Source organism: Tachyglossus aculeatus, chromosome X5 (genome assembly GCF_015852505.1).
Source record: "Tachyglossus aculeatus isolate mTacAcu1 chromosome X5, mTacAcu1.pri, whole genome shotgun sequence".
Lineage (NCBI taxonomy): Eukaryota > Metazoa > Chordata > Mammalia > Monotremata > Tachyglossidae > Tachyglossus > Tachyglossus aculeatus.
The window spans coordinates 8344785-8368533 of record NC_052097.1 but is presented as its reverse complement, the minus strand read 5'-3'; positions in this window follow the sequence as shown (position 1 = coordinate 8368533).

The window sequence follows — 23749 nt, the reverse complement described above, 5'->3', positions numbered from 1 at the left end:
TAGATGCATTCCCAGCCCACAGGCAGCTTACAATCTACAGACACTCAAATGTCATTTGTATCTGTGCCCTCCCAGGACCCATACATACTCCCTGAATTACTCACCAGAGATGAGTTATTCTCCTGTGAAATAGGGAGCTGCTTTAGGCACCAAGCAGGTGTCCAAAGGAAACAGATCCCCGATCTCTCAAAGCGTGGGAGATCAATCAATCAATCAATCGTATTTATTGAGCGCTTACTGTGTGCAGAGCACTATACTAAGCGCTTGGGAAGTACAAGTTGGCAACATATAGAGACGGCAAGGCACTCGTGAAAAGGGCCTAGGAGCCAGAGGATCTGGGTTTTAATCCTAGCTCCACCATTTGCTTGCTGTGTGACCTTGGGCAAGCTACTTCACTTCTCTGTGCCATTCTCAAAATTGGGATTCTGTACCTGTTCTTCTTACTTAGGCTGTGAGCCCCGTCGGGGACAGGGACTCTATCCAGCCTTATTAACTTAAGTCTACCCCTGCACTTAGAACAGTGCTTGACACATAGTAAGTGCTTAACAAATGCTATAAAAATAAAATATTACATGTTCGTGCCATTCCTGCTACTTGCTGAGCTACCCAGAGTTCCTACCTTCTGTTCCCCTTGTCTTCCACACTGGCTGTATTCTCTGTGTCTTTGAAATAATCCTCAGGGGTTCACAAATCCTTTCTTCCCCTCTTTCTCTACCCCAACAATGAAAACCCTTGCCCGGGAATCACTGTATAATAATAATAATAATAATAATAATAATAATGGTGGCATTTGTTAAGTACTTACTGTGTGCAAAGCACTGTTCTAAGCTCTGGGGGGATACAAGGTGATTAGGTTGTCCCACGAGGGGCTCACATTCTTAATCCCCATTTTACAGATTAGGGAACTGAGGCACAGAGAAGGTAAGTGACTTGCCCAAAGTCAAACAGCAGACAAGTGGTGGAGCTGGGATTAGAACCCACAACCTCTGACTCCCAAACCCAGGCTCTTTCCACTGAGCCACGCTGCTTCTAGTTAAGATGGACCAAAAAACCTAGTGTCTTTGAGTTCACCAGCGACCAAGGTAATAAATCAAGTCGAAAAATCTAATTTTACATGCAGGATGACGAATACCAAGATATTATAAACATTTCATTGAATGAATAAGTCTATAGCGCCATACTGCAACCTTTCAGGATTAAGTCTTTTAAAAACTGGTGTTACATTACAGAGTTCAATTTTAGGTGGTATGTGGTTAGAGGAGCAACAAATTAAAGTTCCAAGACCAACAGAAACAGGCTTTTTGGACATTCCCTTCACTGCCATGTAATGTACAGAAATCTGAAAGGGGCTTGTATGAAATGAGCATTTGCATTTCTCGTGATTATTCAGAGCTGATGTCACAGAAAGAAATCATTCCAGGAAAACACCCTATAAAGAGTTATATTCTTTCGTTGTGGACAGGGAACCTGTCTGCTAACTCTATTGAATTGTACTCACCTAAGCACTTAGTTCAGTGCTCTGCACATAGTAAGCACTCAAATACCATTGATAGTCTTTATTCTGGGTAATAGCAGTATTTGTTACTTTTTTTTATTTTTGAACGAAACCATGGAAGTCTTCACAGTGCAATCTGGTGAATAGTTGGAATGGTCAGCTGACCAATTCTACTAGAAGAAAATAAACACCTTTCTAAGTAATTTGGTTGCCATGGCTGTGGTCCCCGGTAACTCCATTGTCTGGTCAACTTCATTAATTTATCTATTTTCATGGTATTTGTTCGTTATTTCTTTTGATCATATTTATTGAGAGCTTACTGTGTGCAGAGCACTGTACTAAGCGCTTGGAAGAGTACAGTAGAACAATAGACACGTTCCCTGCCCACAATGAGCTAGTCTAGATGAGGGGAGACAGACATTAATATTAAAAAAAAAAAATGACAGGTCATACTGTGGGGCTGGGAGGGGGAGATCAATCAATCAATCGTATTTATTGAGCGCTTACTGTGTGCAGAGCACTGTACTAAGCGCTTGGGAAGTACAAGTTGGCAACATATAGAGACAGTCCCTACCCAACAGTGGACTCACATGGGAGATGAATAGAGGGAACAAGAGAGGATGATGCAGAAGGGAGTGGGAGAAGAGGAAAATGGGGGCTTAGTCAGGGAAGACCTCCTGGAGGAGATGTGCCTTCCATAAGGCTTCGAAGGCAGGGAGTAACTGTCAGATTTGAGGAGGGAGGGCGTTCCAGGCCTGAGGAAGGATGTGGGATAGGGATCGGCTGTGAGATAGGAGAGATTAAGGCATAGTGAGAAGGTTAGCATTAGAGGAGCGAAATGTGTGGGCTGGTTTGTAGTAGGAGAGTAGCAAGGTGAGGTAAGAGGGGGTAAGGTGATGGAGTGCCTTAAAGCCAATGGTGAGTTTTTGTCTGATGTGGAGGTAGATTCATTCATTCAATCGTATTTATTGAGCGCTTACTGTGTGCAGAGCACTGTACTAACCACTTGAACTTTTTGAGCAGTGGGTTGACATGTCCTGAATGTTATCTGCTTACGATGTGCAAGGCCCTGTACTAAGCACGGGGGTAGATATGAGCTAATCAGGTTGGACACAGTCCCTACCCCACGTGAGGCTCACTGTCTTAATTCCCATTTTACAGATGAGGAAACTGAGGCCCAAAGGAGTAAAGCGGCTTGCCCAAGGTCACACAGCAGATAATTGGTGGAGCTGGTACTAGAACCCAGGTCCTTTGGGCTCCCAGGCCTGTGCTCTATGCAGTAGGCCATGCTGCTTCTTTATACAACCTCTTCAGCTTTGTTCAGTGTTCCCAACATCTTGGAGCAAGGAAGGAGTATCAGGCTATGTAGAGAAATATCAGCAGGCAATTCAGTGAGGCAGGAAGGAGAAATTATATTTACTGAGGCTATCGATAAGGTGTAGGAAGAAATTTTCATTACTACGGACTTTTCACTCAGAATTTCCATACCAAATTTGGATCAGCTGTCTTCCCTGTAACTCTCTTTCTAAGTCGAATAAACTCCCCCGATCCTGGAGAAAATGTTTGGCTTTTAATGGGAGGGTGTGAAGGCAAGGGGATGTGTGATGTTTCCTAGGTTCCCTGTGGAAAATTTCCAGAGAGGACCTGGGTAGAGGGAGGATTAGAAGGGAAGGAAGCAAGGGAGTGTTTGAAGATCAGCACCACAAACTCCAAGAAAACTGCAGCACATCATTTGCATTTGATGTCAGAGAGGAGGACCTAGAATTCATCTTCAGTGCATAATTCTAGTTTTCAAAAACAGAAAAATATTAGCCATGTTTTTTAATGCACAAAACTATCAATGTGGAGTTCAAGTGGAATGACCAGAAAGCATAGCACTTTTAAACTTATTTTGGCAAAAAAAATCCTAAAAGATTATACTGAACTTTATTATTTATATTTGCTGCCTTTATGAACACTAAAATCATTAATAGGTATTCCCTTAATCTCTCATCTTGCCTCTCTCACAAGCCCCCTGGAATATTTTTCTTTTCTGGCTTTAAATAAAACTGAAAGTTGAATCTTCCCCAAGCAGTTATTCAGGAACTTCAGGTGGAAGGGTGATCCTCAAGAATGCAGAAACACATTCCCAGCTTAGGCACTGATTCTCAGGGTGACTTTGGGCTAGCAATTGTGTCTTCTGGAGCCTCTGTACTCCGCTTTGACATAGGGACTAGGTTGTCATAGGGTTAGTGTGAGGCATAGTGCATTAATGGTTGGAAAACACTTTGGAAACAAAGAGCGGCATCAGTGTTAAAGGAATTCTCTTTGGTTTCAAAGACCTTTGCATCCAATTCAGATGTCCAATTTATTCAGAGATTTTTGGCCAATCTAAGCAGAATTTCAAAGGGCGCAAGATGCCAGGAGTCCAGAATTGTCCCAACCTTTTCTGCCCCAACTCCCCCAGTTCTATTCCCCAGGGAAGTTCCAGTGTGAGAATGATGGGCAGGAAGAGAACAAGGCTGAAGATTAGAAGACCAGATTTCAAATCCCAACTTTTCATGACCATGGCAAAACCATGGGACCTCTCAGCTCTGTCTTATTACATAGAGTAGAGGTGATAACATCATCGTGATTCCTCCACCCCAGAGATCTGGAAGGACGAATTGGATTCCTGGCAAAACACTTTGGGCCTCTCCAGTCTATGGTAGCCAGTCATTTTAGGACAGACCTCTCCACGCAGTCTTTCACACGTTTAGAGCAGAGAGCCTCCCTTCTCAGATCCCTGTCCACACAGGCATCAGTTCTAACTTGGGCTGAGCACTCTAAAATTGTTTTTGTCTGCGTTTGGCCACTCCTACCCCCAACGGCACCCCCCTCGGACTTGCATCCGAAACAGTTGCCTTACTCGCTTTCCATCTGAAGCCATCCCTGTTTGAGCTTGCTCACATCGGCCAGATTCACTGATGCCTCCATTGACGAGACTAGAAAAATGACAAAGTTAAAGAAGGTCCTGACAAATTTGAGAAATTGTTTAAATTTTGTAAGGATGTGTGCCAGGTAGTACAAAAATCAAACGCTGAAAGATCAATCATTTGTCACGAGAAAAGCAGGGAAAAATAAATCCTAATAGATTAAATATTGAACATGAATCAGCTAGGTTGTGAGTTAAACATAACAGATTAGAAATGTGTTTTCTCTCCCTGAAGTGCGCCCATGTACACAAAACTAGAGAAACTAAAGGAAAGACTTTAGTTATATTTATCATTATTATTGTTTGGCATTGGAGAAAACTTCCACAGCTTCTTACACTGCAGGTCCAACAGTTTATGACTCCTCATACTTGGTATTAAAGTAAGGATACCAACCCACAAATGTCCCACTCTCCTCACTGATTACTTCATTCCCGGGTCCAGTTTCCTCCCTGTTTTCCTCTAGTGGCATTTTTATTTCTTGAAAGTAGCATTCGCCCATCCATAGAGCCTAGGGCATTGCTCTCCAGAAGCCAAAGGAGGTAGGCCTAAGGAAGTGGTTTTCCATTGCCTTCTTCCTCACGATAAACTTGAATCTCCACCCTTGACTCTCTCCCATGCTGTTGCCGGGTTGAATTTTGATCTGTAGCAGATTGCCTTCCACTCACCAGCCACTGCCCAAGCTAGGAATGGAATGGGTATACCTCTGCTTGATGCTCTCTGTAACCAAGACTGGTATTGTACAGGAAACTCTCCAGGTGCAAACCTGAGAGGGAAGAACAGGTATTAAATCCCCATTTTATAGATGAGGAAACTGAGACAGAGAAAAGTGAAGTCCATCTGATTTTCTTCCCACTGGGCCACATTAGGCTTCTTACTGCACACTTACTGTGTGCAGATCACAGAGTACTAATACAGTATATAGACGTAGCCCTTGAAGAGCTCATAGATAAACAGAAATCAGTATTTAGGTATGCCATCCCACAGCACTTATTTATCTGCGTATGACTAATTGCCTAGACAGCAATTAGCAGCACGGCTCAGTGGAAAGAGCCCGGGCTTGGGAGTCAGAGGTCATGGGTTCTAATCCCGGCTCTGCCGCTTAGTCAGCTGTGTGACTTTGGGCAAGTCACTTAACTTCTCTGGGCCTCAGTTACCTCACCTGTAAATTGGGGATTAAGACTGTGAGCCCCACATGGGACAACCTGATTGCCTTGTATCTACCCCAGCGCTTAGAACAGTGCTTTGCACATAGTAAGCGCTTAACAAATACCATCATTATTATTATTATTCTTAGTCAGTGTATTTGGGTTACCCCGTTTGTAAATATCTGTATGTATGTCTCCACCTTTAGAATGTAAGCTCCTTGTGGACAGGGAACATGTCTCACGTTTCTGCCGTACACTCCCAAGTGCTTAATGCGGTGCATTGCCCCCAGTGAGTGCTCAATGTATTCATACAGCTTGTATGTGAATCTACCCCATCCTAAAGAATACATTTATCTAGTGTGCTGAATGAAATAGCTCTGAGTATACAAGGGCTCATAGGTTGATTATTTTATGCATCATAACGAATCACATGCATATTTTTTCAAATATCTCTGCATTTTGGAACATCGTTTGGCTAACTTTAACATGGAGCCTGGTCTCTCGTGTCCAGATGTCAAATCGTTATTGTCCTCCAGCTGTTAACTCCTAGGAAATGGTCTAATTCCCAGGTGTATAACACCTGGACCTAGCTGTATCTTTGGGTTTTCCAAGGGTCAGGGTCAGGGCCAGGGCAGCCCTCCGGGAGGGTTTTCAGCAGTAGAGGAAAGGATGAAGTCTTTCGTGTAGGAGGGTCAGACCCCTCATATCTTCCTGTTGCCAGAAACCCCTATTGATGTCTGACCTAGGGCCCTCTCATAATTTTCTTTTCCTGTTGTCATTATTATCTGTATTAATAATAATGAGAATAATAATGATTGCCACAGAGGGGATAATGAACATTTACTCAAGGCCCAGACCCTTGGTAAAAATCCCCAGGGAATAATTGGATAAGTCCATCAAGGATGGCCACAGCACGAGCAGAGCTTTGAAGCTGGAGTGAAACAAAATGGAAGGAAGTGTTGGGAGGATTTGTAGTGTGAGGAAGAGAAGCTTTCCCAGGGAGAGGAGGATATGGTTCTAGTCTACACAGGGGAATGTAATGAAGGCACAAGAGGGTTAGTTGGAAAATGCTGCATGTATTTTAAGGATTTATGTCTACCGGTGAGTCCTAGATTTTATAGGCGAGAGGGAGAGGAAAAACAAGAAAATGTCTTGATGGCAAAACAAATTAGTTTCTGAAACCCCAGTAGTGTTTCAAGTACCCCACACTTAACTAATTCCTCAGTTTCTCAGAGTTCATTTCTTGGTAAAGGGGAGAATGGAAATGTCAACTCTAAATGGACATATTTCAATTCCAGCCGAAGACTAAGAAATGCCTTAAAGCAAAATAATTCAGTTGTTGTTCATTGAAATGAAAAATCCTTAAGTAAAATAAATCCAATTTATCGGACTTGATTGAGGTCAGATGATAAGGTCACCTCAGGTCCCAGAAATCAAATCAATATCATCCAATCGACCTAAAGATTGAACTTTAAAAAACAAATTTGAATTTATTTTTTTTTGCCTAGAGGTAAGCAGATGAAGCTGATTCTCTCCTGCTCTCTTGACCCCCTTGGAAGAGTAATTATCCCCCGATGGAAGGCGAGGAGGGGCATATGGCAAATTTCAGAGGCAACAGGAACCAGTCAGTGCTGTGGACTTCCTTTGGCTCCTCTTAGGCATCAAAAGGTAAACGGGCCAAAGTGGGCTAAGTTGGCAGCAAAACTTGCTCCCTCATTTTCGAGGACTTTTCTTCAGGGGATGTATGGACATGTGAATGTGCCTGGAGTTGACTTTCCAGTGTGTGATCTACCCATGCTCTTTGCTTCTGCACCCATCTCATGTTTACCTTCATTTCACTGGTGATTCTTTAGCGTGTTCACTGGAAGATGGGCAGAATAGGGCTGTTAGGGTCTTTAGAAGGAGTGAATCACGCATGAGAGGAGAGAGATGACTGAGAGAGAGGATGGGGTTTGAGAGGCAAGCCCCTTGAAATCCCCCCCACTTTAAAAGGCTGTCTTATGTTCCCAAACCCTGAAATTAGGCTGACCTGTTTCAAGGAGGTAATATAACTCTAACCTCCCTAACCCTATGTAAAACTGGGTTCTCTTCTCATGGAGACACTTAATAGACTCTTCTCAGCACATTAGCAGAGTGAAGCCTGGTTGTATGGTATCATCTATCTACAACAATCCTGATGGGAGGCTGGGGATATGACCTTTCTAGATTTCTACTAGTCCTCGTTTTCTGAATTTTTGGACCTTCTGAAATATGTCATCACCCCAATAGGTGTCATTCTCTAGACTGTAAGATCTCCCAAGCACTTAGTACATTGCTCTGCACACAGTAAGTGCTCAATAAATATGATTGAATGAATTCCCAAGGATGAAATTTCATCCACTCATACGGAAACATATGGCTCTGAAAAAGACAAACTTAGGTTCAGTTGGCTTAGCCAGAGGAAAATGGAGCGTTGGCAATTGTTCCTTAATTTTGAGACTGCTCACGCAGTTCAAAGTTCAAAAATGCTTTTTTAAAGCCTGCTTTTGTCAAATGGATTGTGAAGAAGGTACTCAATTTACCGATTAATTAGGCATCCCTCTGCTTAACTCTTTTGACTCAACAAAGAAATCATGATTCAGGTGTACATTTCTAACTTCAGATGGGCAGAAATCAAAACCAGCTTAGAATAAATAAAATGAAGACACTGAATGGACAAAGAATTCAAAATACAAAACACTAATGGATAACAGTAGTTTGTAGACTTATTTTGGCCTAGAAATTGGTCTGAAATTGTTTTGGTCTGAAATTGTTTGCCACATATGTCCAAAATGTAAAACAATGTTTTATTACTGCCAGCACAGCAAAGGCACAGGAGCATCAGAAGACTATTTTTTTTTTATTCATCCATCTCAAGCACCATTCCATGGATTAGTGAAAAGTTGCCAAATGCTTACACAATATCTTTTTTCTGTGGAGTTCAAAATATATTCCTCATCCTCATTCCCTCATTGCAGCTGGAGAATATCTGGTTCCCCAGGGTGGCATAGGAAGACCAGGAATTAAACGTGCTGTCCTGATCTCCTCCTTCCTTCCTAACAGGCTGCTTGTGTGGAGACCAGCTTCAAAGACACCAGATCAAAGCTGGCAGCACTGGTCGAAGTTCACATATTTTCCAACTTTTAAACTAAGCCAATGTGATCGAGATGTACTTGAGGCAGCATGAATGTAAGCTCCCAGGAGAGTCATTTTCTAGTCACTTATTGGACTCTGTTCCCATAATACTAAAACGATTGTATAGTGCGGGGATAGTAAAACCCCGTGTGTCTATCACTTTTACTGCCATCATTAAAAATAAAAAAGTTATGACATCCATGTGCCAATCCAATTGGAACAGAGAGGAGTTATAGGATATGTTCACCCAGAGCAGGGGAAGTGCAAAGTTGCAATAATTTTCCTGCAGAAACAATTGAAGTGCACGTCCTGCTGAGGTAGAGCACGTCTTGCCTGTATTAACCATTGGTGCTTGAGCAGCCAGAAAAGGAGCGCTGCTCTATGTTCATGGGTAAAATGTGCAAGAGATACTTTCTCAAAGACACTCATGGATTCAGTCTTACTGAGGGTCCATCATCTTTAAACCAAAGGGCAGCTCTACTATGGAATAGTTCAAGCCCACTCAACCAGTCAATCATTGTGGTATTTATTGAGTGCTTATGCTTACAGGATCCTGTATTAAGCTCTTGGGAGAGTACAATCAATCAATCAATCGTATTTATTGAGCGCTTACTGTGTGCAGAGCACTGTACTAAGCGCTTGGGAAGTACAAGTTGACAACATATTTACAAGACAATAGAGGTGGTAGACACCAGTCCCTCCCCTCAAGGATCTTACAGTCTCACATTCTTTTATGGAGGAGAAAAAGAGAGGTGGTTTCTTCCCTGAGAGTTACCCATTCCAGCCACCTTCTTGGATCTTATTAACTACAAAATGACTCAACGCTCCACTTGGTTTTGCACATGCAGTTACAAGTGTGCATTTGTTGTGGCTTGAGGGGTTTGGTGTTTCCCGAAAGTTGGGAAAAGGTGATGCTATGCCTCGGTGGCTTTGATTATTGCTCACAACATGAGTAAATAGGCATGAAATTGTCCAGAGGCCATTTCTTCTGGTTCCTTAGTAGGTGCTAACATAAACGTTGCTAACGGTAGAATGGAGCCTTTTGTGCACGATGGTGTACCTCCAATCCATATTAGTGTATGCTTGATTCAGGAAGGAAAAATCAGCATTTCTTGTAGCATAACCTTAGAATAAGTAACTTTTGAGCATCTATCCTGAATTGCTCTCTATCAGCTGTCTTGCTGTAACCTGAGACAGTTTCAAAAGGGATTGTTGGAATGAAATTCAGAATTTTCTGAATATATTTACCTTATGTTATTTCAGAAACAGTTCGGCTGGTAGTGTAAAAGATAATTTCTTGCACCACAGATTCAATGGAGAAAATTGTTTCCAGTTTTTTCATGCCCACCTGTTCAAACCTCTCCTCCCCGAAAGGAGAGAAAAATAGCCTTCATATTGGCAAAGATTAATAAGAACTGATTACTTCACCTCCCACAAAACATTCTGTAGAAAACCAATTAAAATATTGAAAGTTAAAATAGTCCCTTAGGTAATTTGTAGAAACTCATGAACTCACATTGTAAAATCGATTCCTCGGCTGGTTTACGGTAACAGAAATAGTGGCCTTCCAGGTTGTGATATGGGACAGGATTAGTAGGGAAACTCAAGGCTTGGTATGGAAGAAATAACTGCGTTTTCTGGGTGTCCAAACTTCCTCGTCAGGGCTGAAAGGAAATGGTCAGAAACAGCGACATCAACAACAACAAGAGATTGAAAACTAACTGGAGTGGACTGAAAGCAATTATTATGGAAAAAGCATATGCCCTGAACTGTGGAAAAGGCTATGAAATCCTGGGCTTTAACTAGAAAAAGATGTCACATTTTCCCAGACGTGGCTGTTTCTAAAATCTTTTTTAAAAATTTCAACTCTCCCACTGATATGAAAGTAAAGGATAATCATGCCTTTTGAACCAAGATTTTCTTTGGAACTTATCGTACTTACCCTGTGAGCCCCATATGGGACCTTATTCTCTCATATCTACCCTGGCAGTTAATATAGTGCTCAGCACATAGTAACTGAGAATAGTCTTGGCAAGCCAAGTTACTTACCTGCCTTCTCCCAGGGTCAAAGGAAACTCAGCAGAATATTGGACATTTTCCCTGGAGTGCATAGACGTGACGATTCAGGATAAGGATCTCTTTGTCAGAGAAGCAGCGTGTCTCAGTGGAAAGAGCACGGGCTTTGGAGTCAGAGGTCATGGGTTCAAATCCAGGCTCTGCCAATTGTCAGCTGTGTGACTTTGGGCAAGTCACTTAACTTCCCTGTGCCTCAGTTACCTTATCTGTAAAATGAGGATTAAGACTGTGAGCCCCCTGTGGGACAACCTGATCACCTTATAACCTCCCCAGTACTTAGAACAGTGCTTTGCATATAGTAAGTGCTTAATAAATGCCATCATTATTATTATTATTATTTGTTGATTCATAAATATCAAGGCATCTTAATGACAGGATTTAAAAGTCCTTGAATCAATCAGTCATATTTATTGATCACTTCCCACATGCAGAGCACTGTACTAAGCACCTTGGGAGAGTACAATATAACAGAATTGATAGACATGGTCCCTTACCACAGGGAGCTTACAGTCTAGAGGGGGAGACAGACATTAATAGAAATAAAAATGCAGATATGTACAAGTGCAAGAGGAAGTCCTCTTGGTTGAGATGTTCTTTCAATAAGGTTTTGAAGGTGGAGACAGTGATTGTATTGAATATGAAGGGGAAGGGAGTTCCAGGCCAGAGGCAGGATGTGAGTGAGGGGTCAGCGGTAAGAAAGACAAGATCGAGGTACAATGAGTAGGTTGACATCAGAGGAGTGAAGAGTGTGAGCTGGGTTCACAGAGATCCGGTAAGAGGAAACAAGGTCATTGAATGCTCTAAAGCCGACCTTAAGGAGTTTCTCTTTGATGCGGAGGTGGATGGGCAACCCCTGGAAGTTCTTGAAGAGTGGGAAAACATGCACTGAATAGTTTTGTAGAAAAATTATCTGGGCAGCAGACTGACATTTCTTTCTAGTAGACGGCATCTCAACTGAAACTATAATCATCTTGTCTCATTCAATTCTTTTATTAATGGTATTTGGTAAGGGTTTATTATGTGCCAGGCACTGTACAAAGCACTGGGGTAGATACAAGCTAATCAGTCCATGTCCTACTTGAGGCTGTCTATTAATCCCCATTTTACAAATAAGGTATGGAGAAGTGGAGTGACGTGTCCAAAGTCAGACAGCAGGCAAATGACAGAGCCCGGATTAGTACCCAGGTTATCTGACTCCCAGCCCATACTCTTTCCGCTAGGCCATGCTGTTTCCCATGAAAATGATAGAAGTTTGTTTGTAATGTATTATGAATAGAGTCATCTTCAGTAATGCAGGCGGTATTATGAAGGCAAGTTTCATTACTACAGCATTTATGTAGTTAATTGGGAAGCAACATGGCCTAATGGAAAGAGCACAGAACTGAGAATCAGAAAGTCTGGGCTCTAGCCCAGCTCTGCCTCTTGCCCATTATGTGGCCTTGGCAAGTCATTTAACCTTTTTATGGTATTTGTTAAGCACTTACTGTGTGCCAGGCACTTTACTAAGCTCTAGGGTAAATACAAGCTAATCAGGTTGAACACAACCCCTGTTCCACATGGGGCTAACAGACTTAATGGCCATTTTATAGAAGAGGTAACTGAGGCCCAGAGAAATTAAGTGACTTGCCCAAGGTCACTCAGAAGACAAGTGGCGGAGCCGGGATTAGAACTCAGGTCCTTCTGACTCCCAGGCACATGCTCTATCCACTAGGCCATGGAATGCCTCAGTTTCCTCACCTGTGAAATGGGGAGTAGATATTATCCTTCCTGCTTAGACTGTGTCCAACTTGATTAACTTGTATTTGCCCTAGCGCTTAGTACAGTGCTTGGCACATAGTAAGGGCTTAACAAATACCACAATTATTATTATCATTAATATTCTTCTGGTGTGAAGTTTATGAAAACGCTTGGGTAAAAAGCAAACCCAAAGTGTCTGAATTCTAAGTTTCCATTCGCACATATTCCAGAATATAACCTGTTTTTGAAAATGCAGCACAGAACAAATGCTAAAGTACCACGTGGGGCACAATGTTCAGCCTACTTTTCCTTCCTTTGAATTCTTTTTACCCGTGTTGTGGCATTTGGTGAGAGCCCTTCCCTAAATCCATCAATGCTGCATCTAGGAAGCTCAAGATTGCTAAGAAGCTATTTTAGATGTGTGTATATCTATAATTCTGTTTATTTATATTGATGCCTGTTTACTTCTTTTGATGTCTGTCCCGTTCCCCCACCCCAAGACTTTAAGCCTGATGTAGGGCAGGGATTGTCTTTCTCTTGCTGAATTGTACTTTCCAAGTGCTTAGTACAGTGCTCTGCACACAGTAAGTGCTTAATAAATATGATTAATGGTATTTGTTCAGCACTTACTATGTGCCTGTAAATATGTATATGTTTGTACATATTTATTACTCTATTTATTTTACTTGTACATCCCCACAGTACCTGTATATGTATATACGTTTGTACATATTTATTACTCTATTTATTTATTTTACTTGTACATATCTATTCTATTTATTTTATTTTGTTAGTATGTTTGGTTTTTTTTTTCCTCTGTCTCCCCCTTTTAGACTGTGAGCCCAATGTTGCGTAGGGACTGTCTCTATATGTTGCCAGTTTGTACTTCCCAAGCGCGTAGTACAGTGCTCTGCACATAGTAAGCGCTCAATAAATACGATTGATGATGATGATGATGATTTATTTTACTTGTACATATCTATTCTATTTTGTTAGTATGTTTGGTTTTGTTGTCTGTCTCCCCCTTTTAGACTGTGAGCCCACTGTTTGGTAGGGATTGTCTCTATATGTTGCCAACTTGTACTTCCCAAGCACTTAGTACAGTGCTCTGCACACAGTAAGTGCTCAATAAATGATTGATTGATTGCCAAGCACTGTTCTAAGCACTGGTGTGATGCATGGTAATCAGTTTTTCCCACGTGGCTCTCACAGTCTTAATCCACATTTTACAGATGAGGTAACAGGCACAGAGAAGTTAACTTGCCCAAAGTCACACAGCTGACAAGTGGCAGAGTGGGGATTAGAACCCACGACCTCTGACTCCCGAGCCTTTTCTCTTTCCACTGAGCCACGTGGATGAATGAATGAATGGAGAGACACCAGGCAACCATGAAATAAAAGACCCCCTGAAACTTCTCTGCCTCTCCGCAGGACCATGCTTCTCTGTTTATCCAAGAAAGAAGGGAGATAAGGCAGGTAAGTGGAATTTGTCAAGAGAGGTTTAGGTTTGTTTATCTATGCAGCCCGGCAGGAATTCTTTGAACATTGTGTTTGGCATGTGGCTTAAGTAGGCCTTCTGCAAGGAGACATCCTTTGTTTATTTCTAGCTGGTGACTTCTGCACTTCAAAATAAGCCTGCCGTTGACCTTTGCATTCCCCTCTGGCAGCACGTGGAGAGGAAAACCGGTCAGCTAACCCAAAGGCTCCAAATTGGCGCAGCTGCAGTAAGGAAGGCAATAAGGGAACAGTCAAACACCTGGGGACTGTACTATCCTGGAGTCAGTCAGTCTCCCGTGAAACCCCGTGAGGGAAGCAGTTGGGCTGGGGATTTGGGGGAGTAAAAAGTTGTAACAGAGCGGTAAAACCCTCCAAGGAATGCAGAGGGACTTCTTCCCAGCTCTCCTGATGTTGGCAAAGGTTAGTTCTTTACGCAATTCTTTCAGACCAAAGTAAGTAGTGAATAGTAATACCCGAGGACTGAAACAACTCTTTTTGGGGAGTGTGGGGCAGAGCTGCTGTTCTCCACGAGGCAGTTTTTCATAGTAAACTTGATGGGATCTTGTCAGTCAGTCAATCGTATTTATTGAGTGGTTACTGTGTGCAGGGCCCACAGTAACAAACATATTCCCTGCGCACAAGGAGTCTACAGTCTTAAAATTCATAGGATCATTGTAAGCAAATGTTAGTGTAAAGCAGGTAGAACTTATTTTGCTCTTTCAACAAAGGATTATTATTAAGTTATTAACAAGTACCATAATTATTATTATAAATATTAATTATTGTATAATTATGGTACCTGTTAAGCACTTACTATGTGCCAAGCACTGTTGTAAGCACTGGGGTAGATTCAAGGTGATAGGGTTAGACACAATCCCTGCCCCACGTGGGGCTCACAGTCGTAATCCCCATTTTACCGATGAGGTCACTGAGGTAGGAAAGAAGTGAAGTGACTTGCCCAAGGTCACACAAAGCAGGTAGAACTTATTTTGCTCTTTCAACAAAGGATTATCATTAAGTTAACACGTACCATAATTATTATTATCACCATTAATTATTGTGAAATTATGGTACTCATTAATCACTCACTATGTGCCAAGCACTGTTGTAATCACAGAAGGGCTTCTTCCCAGCTCTCCTGATGTTGGCAAAGGTTAGTTCTTTACGGAATTCTTTCAGACCAAAGTAAGTAGTGAATAGTAATACCCGAGGACTGAAACAACTCTTTTTGGGGAGTGTGGGGCAGAGCTGCTGTCCTCCACCAGGCAGTTTTTCGTACTAAACTTGATGGGATCTTAAGTCAGTCAGGCAATCGTATTTACTGAGTGCTTACTGTGTGCAGAGCCCACAGTAACAGACACATTCCCTGCCCCCAAGGAGTCTACAGTCTTAAAATTTATAGGATATTAATTAATAATGGCATTTATTAAGTGCTTACTATGTGCAAAGCACTGTTCTAAGCACTGTGGAGGTGACAAGGTTGTCCCACGTGGGGCTCACAGTCTTAGTCCCCATTTAACAGATGAGGTATCTGAGGCACAGAGAAGTAAAGTGACTTGCCCAAAGTCACACAGCTGACAATTGGCGGAGCTGGGGTTTGAACCCATGACCTCTGACTCCAAAGCCCGTGCTCTTTAAGCAAATGTTAGTGTAAAGCAGGTAGAATTTATTTTGCACTTTCAACAAAGGATTATTAAGTTAACAAGTACCATAATTATTATTATCAATATTAATTATTGTATAATTATGGTACCTGTTAAGCACTTACTGTGTGCCAAGCACTGTTGTAAACTCTGGGGTAGATTCAATGTGATCGGGTTGGACACAATCCCTGCCCCACGTGGGGCTCACAGTCGTAATCCCCATTTTACAGATGAGGTCACCAAGGTAAGATAGAAGTGAAGTGACTTGCCCAAGGTCACACAAAGCAGGTAGAACTTATTTTGCTCTTTCAACGAAGGATTATTATTAAGCTAACAAGTACCATAATTACTATTATCAATATTTATTATTGTGTAATTATGGTACTTATTAATCACGTACTATGTGCCAAGCACTGTTGTAAGCACTGGGGTAGATTCAAGGTGATCAGGTTGGACACAGTCCGTGCCCCACATGGGGCTCACAGCCATAATCCCCATTTTACAGATGAGGTCACTGAGGTAAGAAAGAAGTGAAGTGACTTGCCCAAGGTCATGCAAAGCAGGTAGTACTTATTTTGCTCTTTCAACGAAGGATTATTATTAACAAGTACCATAATTATTATTATCAATATTAATTATTATGTAGTTTTGGTACTTGTTGAGCACTTACTATGTGCCAAGCACTGTTGTAAGCACTGGGGTAGATTCAAGGTGCTCAGGTTGGGCACAATCCCTGCCCCACATGGGGCTCACAGTCGTAATCCCCATTTTACAGATGAGGTCACTGAGGTAAGAAAGAAGTGAAGTGACTTGCCCAAGGTCACGCAAAGCAGGTAGAACTTATTTTGCTCTTTCAGCGAAGGATTATTATTAACAAGTACCATAATTATTATTATCAATATTAATTATTGTGTAATTATGGTACTTGTTGAGCACTTACTATGTGCCAAGAACTGGGGTAGATTCAAGGTGATCAGGTTGGACACAATCCCTGCCCCACATGAGGCTCACAGTCGTAATCCTCATTTTACAGATGAGGAAACTGAGGTAAGAAAGAAATGAAGTGATTTGCCCAAGGTCACGCAGCAGACATGTGGCAGAGCCAGTATTAGAACCCAGGTCCTTTTGACTCCGAAGCCCGTGCTGTATTCACAAAGCCATGCTGTGTCTCTAATCAGTGGAATTTATTAAGCACTTATTATGGGCAGAACACTATACTAAGCACTTGGGAAAGTGCAATGCAACAGAATTAGCAGAGAGGTTCCCTGTCCATAATAAACTCACAGGATGTATCCCACCACACAACACTGGTCTCTTCAGACTCACTGTAATTTACTGGTAGGTCCTGTATTTCTTAGACTCTGTGAGCCCTATGTGGGAACAGGATGGTGCCAAGTCTGCTTTCCCTGTGTCTGCCTCTGCTCTTACTATAGTGCTTGTTATATAGTAAGCACTTAACAAATATCACAGTTATTTAGTTCAGTCATGTAGTGCTTCAGTTCAGAAGGCTGTGCCTTAGAAAGGAATGTTTCTCAGCTCTTTTCCCTCTCCTCCTCCATCTAAGCTCAGGGTTGCTTTTAGGTTTACATAACGGGGAGAGGGAATGGGGGATGGAAAGTGGTTCTCCATCCTGTCACCAGGATGTCATCTTGACTCTGCCGCTTGTCTGCTGTGTGACCTTGGGCCAGTCACTTCTCTTTGCCTCAGTTACCTCGTGTAAAATGGGGATTAAGAATGTGAGCTCCATGTGGGACAGGGACTTTGCCCAACCTGATTACCTTGTATGTACCCCAGTACTTACAACAGTACTTGGCACATATTAAGCACTTAATAAGTACCATAATTATTATAACTACTCCGTGGGGGCCTCATCACCGTTTGCTCAATTCCAAAACAGGAGGAGGCTTAGGGCCACCAGGTGTGATGCCGGTGACCATAAAATCAGTCGGTGGTATTTATTGAGTCCTTTATTGCGGGCACAACGCTCTACTAAACTCTGTACAAAAGAGCTCTGGCAGCAGGCATGCTTTCCTCCAGTAACATTGCTGCCCTGTTTCCCAGTTGGCATAATTATGCTTCTTTGCCAGCAAATGCAAAAACAGTTTGTAGGGAACACCTCCTCTCCTGTCAGGCATAAGCTTCAATGATGGAGTGAGGGGTGAGATTTCTCTGCAGTGGGGAAGCAGATTGCACTGACTTTTCCAAGAATGATGAGGAATCAAACACATTTGTACCAGGGCCAATTTTAATCCCTTTTCAAGAGATAGGCAATCCTTTCATCATCAATCATATTTATTGAGCGCTTACTATGTGCAGAGCACTGTACTAAGCACTTAATCCTTTGTGGAAAGGGAACTTGGGTGTTTATTTATGATCCCATGGCTGAGATATCTACACCTTTATTTGACTATTCGGAAAAGGAGCATTCTTCTGGTCATTCCAGAATGGTGGCTTCGTGTGATTTGTACAGCCTCTTCCTTTCCCCCCCACTTACCTCCTTCACAATCGGGAAGTGAAGGAGCCTGTTGTGAAGGCTGAAGGAACCAAACTGAGCCATCGAAGGAAGGCAGGTGAAAGAACTGTAACTTTGAATCTGGGGAAAAAAAAATGCATCTGCACCCACAAAAGCAAGGCGAGCCGTATTATCAAGACCCCAGTCTGGCAGTAACTTGCCCTCCCACCGTGGGAAATTTGTGTTCCATTCTAGGACAGAATTCGTCTCTTTGAAAATTTGAGCTGAGTGTTTGTGTGTCCAGGTCTCTGTGTGTTTTGGGAGAAGTTGTGAGAAATAGTTGTTCCCTCACATGGCCTCAATTTTTAATCTTATCCACATGATTAGGGATCCAACCGGGATCCCTGAAGAAAAGTAGGCTAGCGCAGGTGTCATAGCCAGATCAAAAGAAAATCAGTTCTACAAAATCAAAAACTTGTCTTGGAACCAAATGTTATTATTTTGAGGACAAAGCTCTGTGCATAACATTTCAACTCACAGTGAATTAAACTAAAATTTTGGAAAGATTCCTGACAAAGATGAGAAACTCTTTTATAAACTAGTGGAAACAGTAAAGGCATGGTAATCAGGGGACCACTGTTCTAGTCATAATTCTGCCATTTGCCTGTTGGGTAACCTTGTACGAGTCACTTGACTTCTCATTTCCTCATTGGTAAAATTGGGGTAAGATACCTGTTCTCCCTCTCTCTTAGACTCTGAGCGCCGTGTGGAATAGGGGCTGTCATTTCAATATGATTGTCTTTTATCTCCCCCAGTGCTTAGCATGATATTTTGCACATAGTAAGTACTTAATAAATACCATAATTAGCATTATTTCTGATGAAGTGACAGTGCTAGGAGTGTTATAGCCTGTGTCATCACAACAATGTATATTGTATTTTTATGCAAGGAGTGGAAGCAGTGGAGGATTTATTCTTTCCTTTGTCCACTGGCCAAATGGGATTTCTGTCCCTTTCTCTGATGTGGTGGCACTGCTGATTATTTTCCCAGTTTTTGTGAAGTTCATTGCCAATATTTAGTGGACTTAGAAAAAACGATAGTCCCTGAAATACATATCCAATCAGTCTTAAGATTTGGCAGAACAAAATTGAGAGAGTTTGAGATTGTGGAAAGAGCTGACCTTCTTTTGAAAAAAAAGGTTGGAAAAAGTGGGCCCTTTATGAAGCGTATTCCTGAGGAAAATCTTCAAGAACATATAGTCCCAGAGCTGTTTGAAGGAGGCAGTATTTTTGGAGTGGACAAAGTGGTTGTGTTGTATGCCAAGCTGCAGCCACGTCTGGCTGTGCCAAATAGGCAAACTAGGCAGTTGGGGTGTTATCCATCTCTCCAATTTCTGCTTTTCTCCTGGTTAACCATCTTCCACATCCCTTCCCTTAGCCCAGTGACAAAATGTCTTGAACCAGCTTTGCTGCTGCCACTAAAATTTGGAAGCTGGATCAGTCAATCAGTGGAACTTATTGAGTGGTTATTGTGAGCAGAGCACCAAGTGCTTGGTAGGGTTAAATACAACAGAGTTGGTAAACATGTGCCGTGCCCAGCAGGTGATTACCATTTAGAGGGGGAGACAGACACTGAGACAAATTATGGATGTTACCTAAGTGCTGTGGGGCTGAGGGTAGGGTGACTACCAAGTGCAAAGGTACAAATCGAAGTGCATAGGTGATTTAGAAAGGAATAGGAGGAGGGGAAGTGAGGGCGTAGTCAGGGAAAGGCCTCTTGGAGGGGATGTTATTTTTAATCAGATGTTGAAGCTGGGGAGAGTTGTGGTCTGTTGTATATGAAGCGGGAGGGCAGTCCAGGCCAGAGGGAAGATTTGGGCCAGGGTTTGGTGTCGAGATTCAGGGACCCGTACTAAGTTTAAGCATGGTGGGGGAATATAACGAGGTTAAAAATGTAAGTATATAAAAATATATGTTGCCAACTTGTACTTCCCAAGCGCTTAGTACAGTGCTCTGCACACAGTAAGTGCTCAATAAATACGATTGAATGAATGAATAAAAACAGAGTTCCTACCCTCAAAGAGCTTTCAATCTGTGGGAAAGGCCTAACCATCTGTTAAAAGAGAGATTCATCTCTAAGGCCTATGTCATTCTGTACCACGTACCTATGTGGGAGACCTTTGTAAAATGGCCATTACTTAGTGACTGGATGATAACCCTGGATAGTTTATTCACCTCGCTGGTGGCAGGAAGGTGGACCAGAAGTTCCCTCTAGACCCTCAGCTCTAGGCTTCTGCCCTTTAGCAATTTTGAACCTATGAAGATTTCTGTTGCAGTTTGTAGAAAGAAGCTGCCAAGACTTCTACTTCACTTCTTCCACCATTGCCGTTATCTGGAGGTTTTCAGTGTGGCCACTGCAGCATCCAGAATTCAGATTGTGTTGCAGCCATAGAGTGGACAGTGTAGCCCGAAAGCTTCTTGCGGGCAGGAAACAGTTCTACCAGTTCTGTAATATTCTTCCAAGCCTTTAGCACAGTGGTCTGCATACAGCAAGCACTCAAATATCATTGATTGATTGATAATGATGACCGTGGTGGAGGCTGAGTGAGGGTTTGGTGCTGGGTCGTGTGTGTGTGTGTGTGTGTGTGTGTGTGTGTGTGTGTGTGTGTTGAATGACCTTAATGTCCCTCAAACTCTCACTTTGTACTCCATGAGTATTAAGCTCAAACAATGCACATGCGAAGGTTTGATTCCAGTGACCTGCTTAGTTGAAACAGTGGGAGCCATGTTGACATCCAAACTTGCTGACATTCTTCCCAGATACAAAGGAAAAGCATGTTATGATTGTAACCGAGAGGATCCTACCCCTCAAAGCCTAGTTGCTTCCCAACTTGGCTTTGCAGTTCCCACAAAACTCACTTTAACACCCTGTTTTCTGCAATTTCAACAAGCAAAGTTGAATTCAGCTTGCAAACAGTAATGGAGTAATGCATGCAAAGCTTCGTACCAAGCACTGGGAAATAATAAGGAGGAGCTCAAAATGTAAACATAAAGTGGGGGAGGAGGGATTGGGGACAGACCTGTAAGTAATGGAGAAACAATCAAAACACAGAAACAACATGAAACTAAAACGACGATAAATTCAATAGCAGTAGAGCTCTGGTGGAGCTTCAGGCTACTATAATGCTTTATGCTGGCAGTCCGCAAGTAAGCCACCAATTCCTCAGTCTCTAAGGGAGCAGGATGGTACTGTCATCTCCATTTTATGCTGTCTGAGCTGAGATATGTAGTCATGTAGGGTGTTGGTAGGAAAATGTGGATTAGCCTGATTGTTCCTGGAGGCCAAGCTGCTTTGTAGAGCAACCTACCTGGAAAGCACATTAGTCAAATGGTACTCTATCCCCTTGAATGATGGAAACACAGCTATCCTTCAGGCTTAAAGGGAAGTATTTGATTCCAGGAAAATATCATTCAGTAGGTAAAACTCAATACAGTCAGTTTTCTGGTTTTATGCGGCCTTTGCCCGGACCCACTGCTTAAAGAAACTGAAGTATTATATCAGAATTTTACCTAAGGTTCTGATGGTTCTTAGCTTACCTGAAACAAATGGGCATCTATGTTAGTTTCGAACAACTCCAGGTGTCCTTGTGAAGATTCAAATGGCAGTTGTTGTCTCATGCTAGAGTAAATGTAATGCCTTTTCCACAGCAGTGTTTTTGAGCAAGAGGTGTCAATGAAAAATTTTGATGAAATGGTTGTGAAGTAGACTTTAAAGGATATTGTTTTAATCAAGAGGGCCAAATCGGAATGGGTGGACTTTATTTTCAATGTTCTGCCAATATTCTGCTACTACAGGAGGCTTTTGTTTAGTTCTGTAAGTGAGGGAAGTTGTGGGAGGGCCAGGAGATGAGGAGGGGAGGCCAGAGTGGGAGATTAATTTACAAACTCACTAAGAGGAATTAGTCACAGGAGACCACCTCAGGGTGTCTGGCAGACATCAGCATTCTCTTTCATTGTAAGCAAAACATTTCACATGGATTCATAAAACACTTTTTGTTGGGATTTCTTTGAAGTTTCACAGTTTGTTCTTTCTTTTATAACTGTAGAGGGTCAGAATTAATGGAAGTAATTTCCTTCATTGACTACCATAAGGTAGAATATTTTCAACCAGTAGGAGATAGCTTTTTCTTATGTCTGTGAGGAAGGGAGATGGGTGGCCTTTTTCTGATTCTGACTCTCCAAAAGTGCTGACCTACCAAAGAATTTTGGTATTTAAGTGCCCACGATCACCTAGCAAGCAAATGGCAGAGCCAGTATTAGAGCTCGGGTCTCCTGACCCCCTTTCCTGTGCTGTTTCTCTAACTCAAACCAATTCAAAATTTAGGAACGTCTATGTTATTGAGCTCTTCTAAGTAATCATTTATCTGTCTTGCCACTTCTAATGTGTTGTATCTTTTTCCTCATAACTGTATTTTTCTGTCTATCTAACTGCCTCCCGGTTAGCAATCAGGTTAAAAGGACCTCTACTCCATCCTAATCCTCCTTGACCTCTCAGCTGCCTTTGACACTGTGAACCCCCCTTCTCCTTGAAACATCATCCAACCTCCTACCTCATCTTATTGAGTTCCTACTACAACCCAGGCGGTGCACTTAGTTCCTCGACCTCATCTATCTTGCTGCCAACCCCCTTGCCCACATCCTCTCCCTGATCTGGAACTCCTTTCCCTTTCCTAAATGACAGACCACCACTCTCCCCTCCTTCAAACCCCTATTAAAATCATATCTCCTCCAAGAGGCCTTCCCTAATTAAGCCATTTTTCCCTCTATTCCTTCTCCTTTCGGTGTCACTTATACACTTGGATCTGCATTCCCTTTAAGCACCTGCTAATCACCCAAAGCACTTATGCATGGTTTAGTGGACAGAGCACGGCCCTGGGAGTCAGAATGTCGTGGGTTCTAATCCCGGCTCTGCCACTTGATTACTGTGTGACTTTGGGTAAGTCACTTCACTTCTCTGGGCCTCAGTTACCTCATCTGTAAAATGGAGATGAAGACTGTGAGCCCCCCCGTGGGACAACCTGATCACCTTGTAACCTCCCCAGCACTTAGTGCTTTGCACATAGTAAGCGTTTAATAAATGCCATCGTTATTATTAACAGGGATGGTATCCAACCCGATTTGCTTGTATGCATCCCAGCACTAAGTACAGTGCCTGGCACATAGTAAGTGCTTCACAAATACCACAGTTGTTATATCTATAATTTATTTAATATGCCTACCCCTCTAAAGGGTGAGCTCTTTATGGGCAGGGAAAGGTCTACCAGCACTTTTATATCCTCCCAAGTGCTTAGTACAGTGCTCTGCCCACAGTAAGCACTCAATAAATGTCATGGATTGATTGATCAAAGGTTTTATCATTCTCTAATGACCAAAGTGGCAGGGAAATGAAAGTTTCCTGGGCATCCCAGCATAGCTGTTTCGCTTTGTAGCTACAGCATTTTAGCTTCTGGCACTCATACAAAAACACGGTTTATTTGTTTAAGGTACAGTATGGTTTTTGCAGCTTCAACTGAACTCTTAATGATGTCCCCATGATCA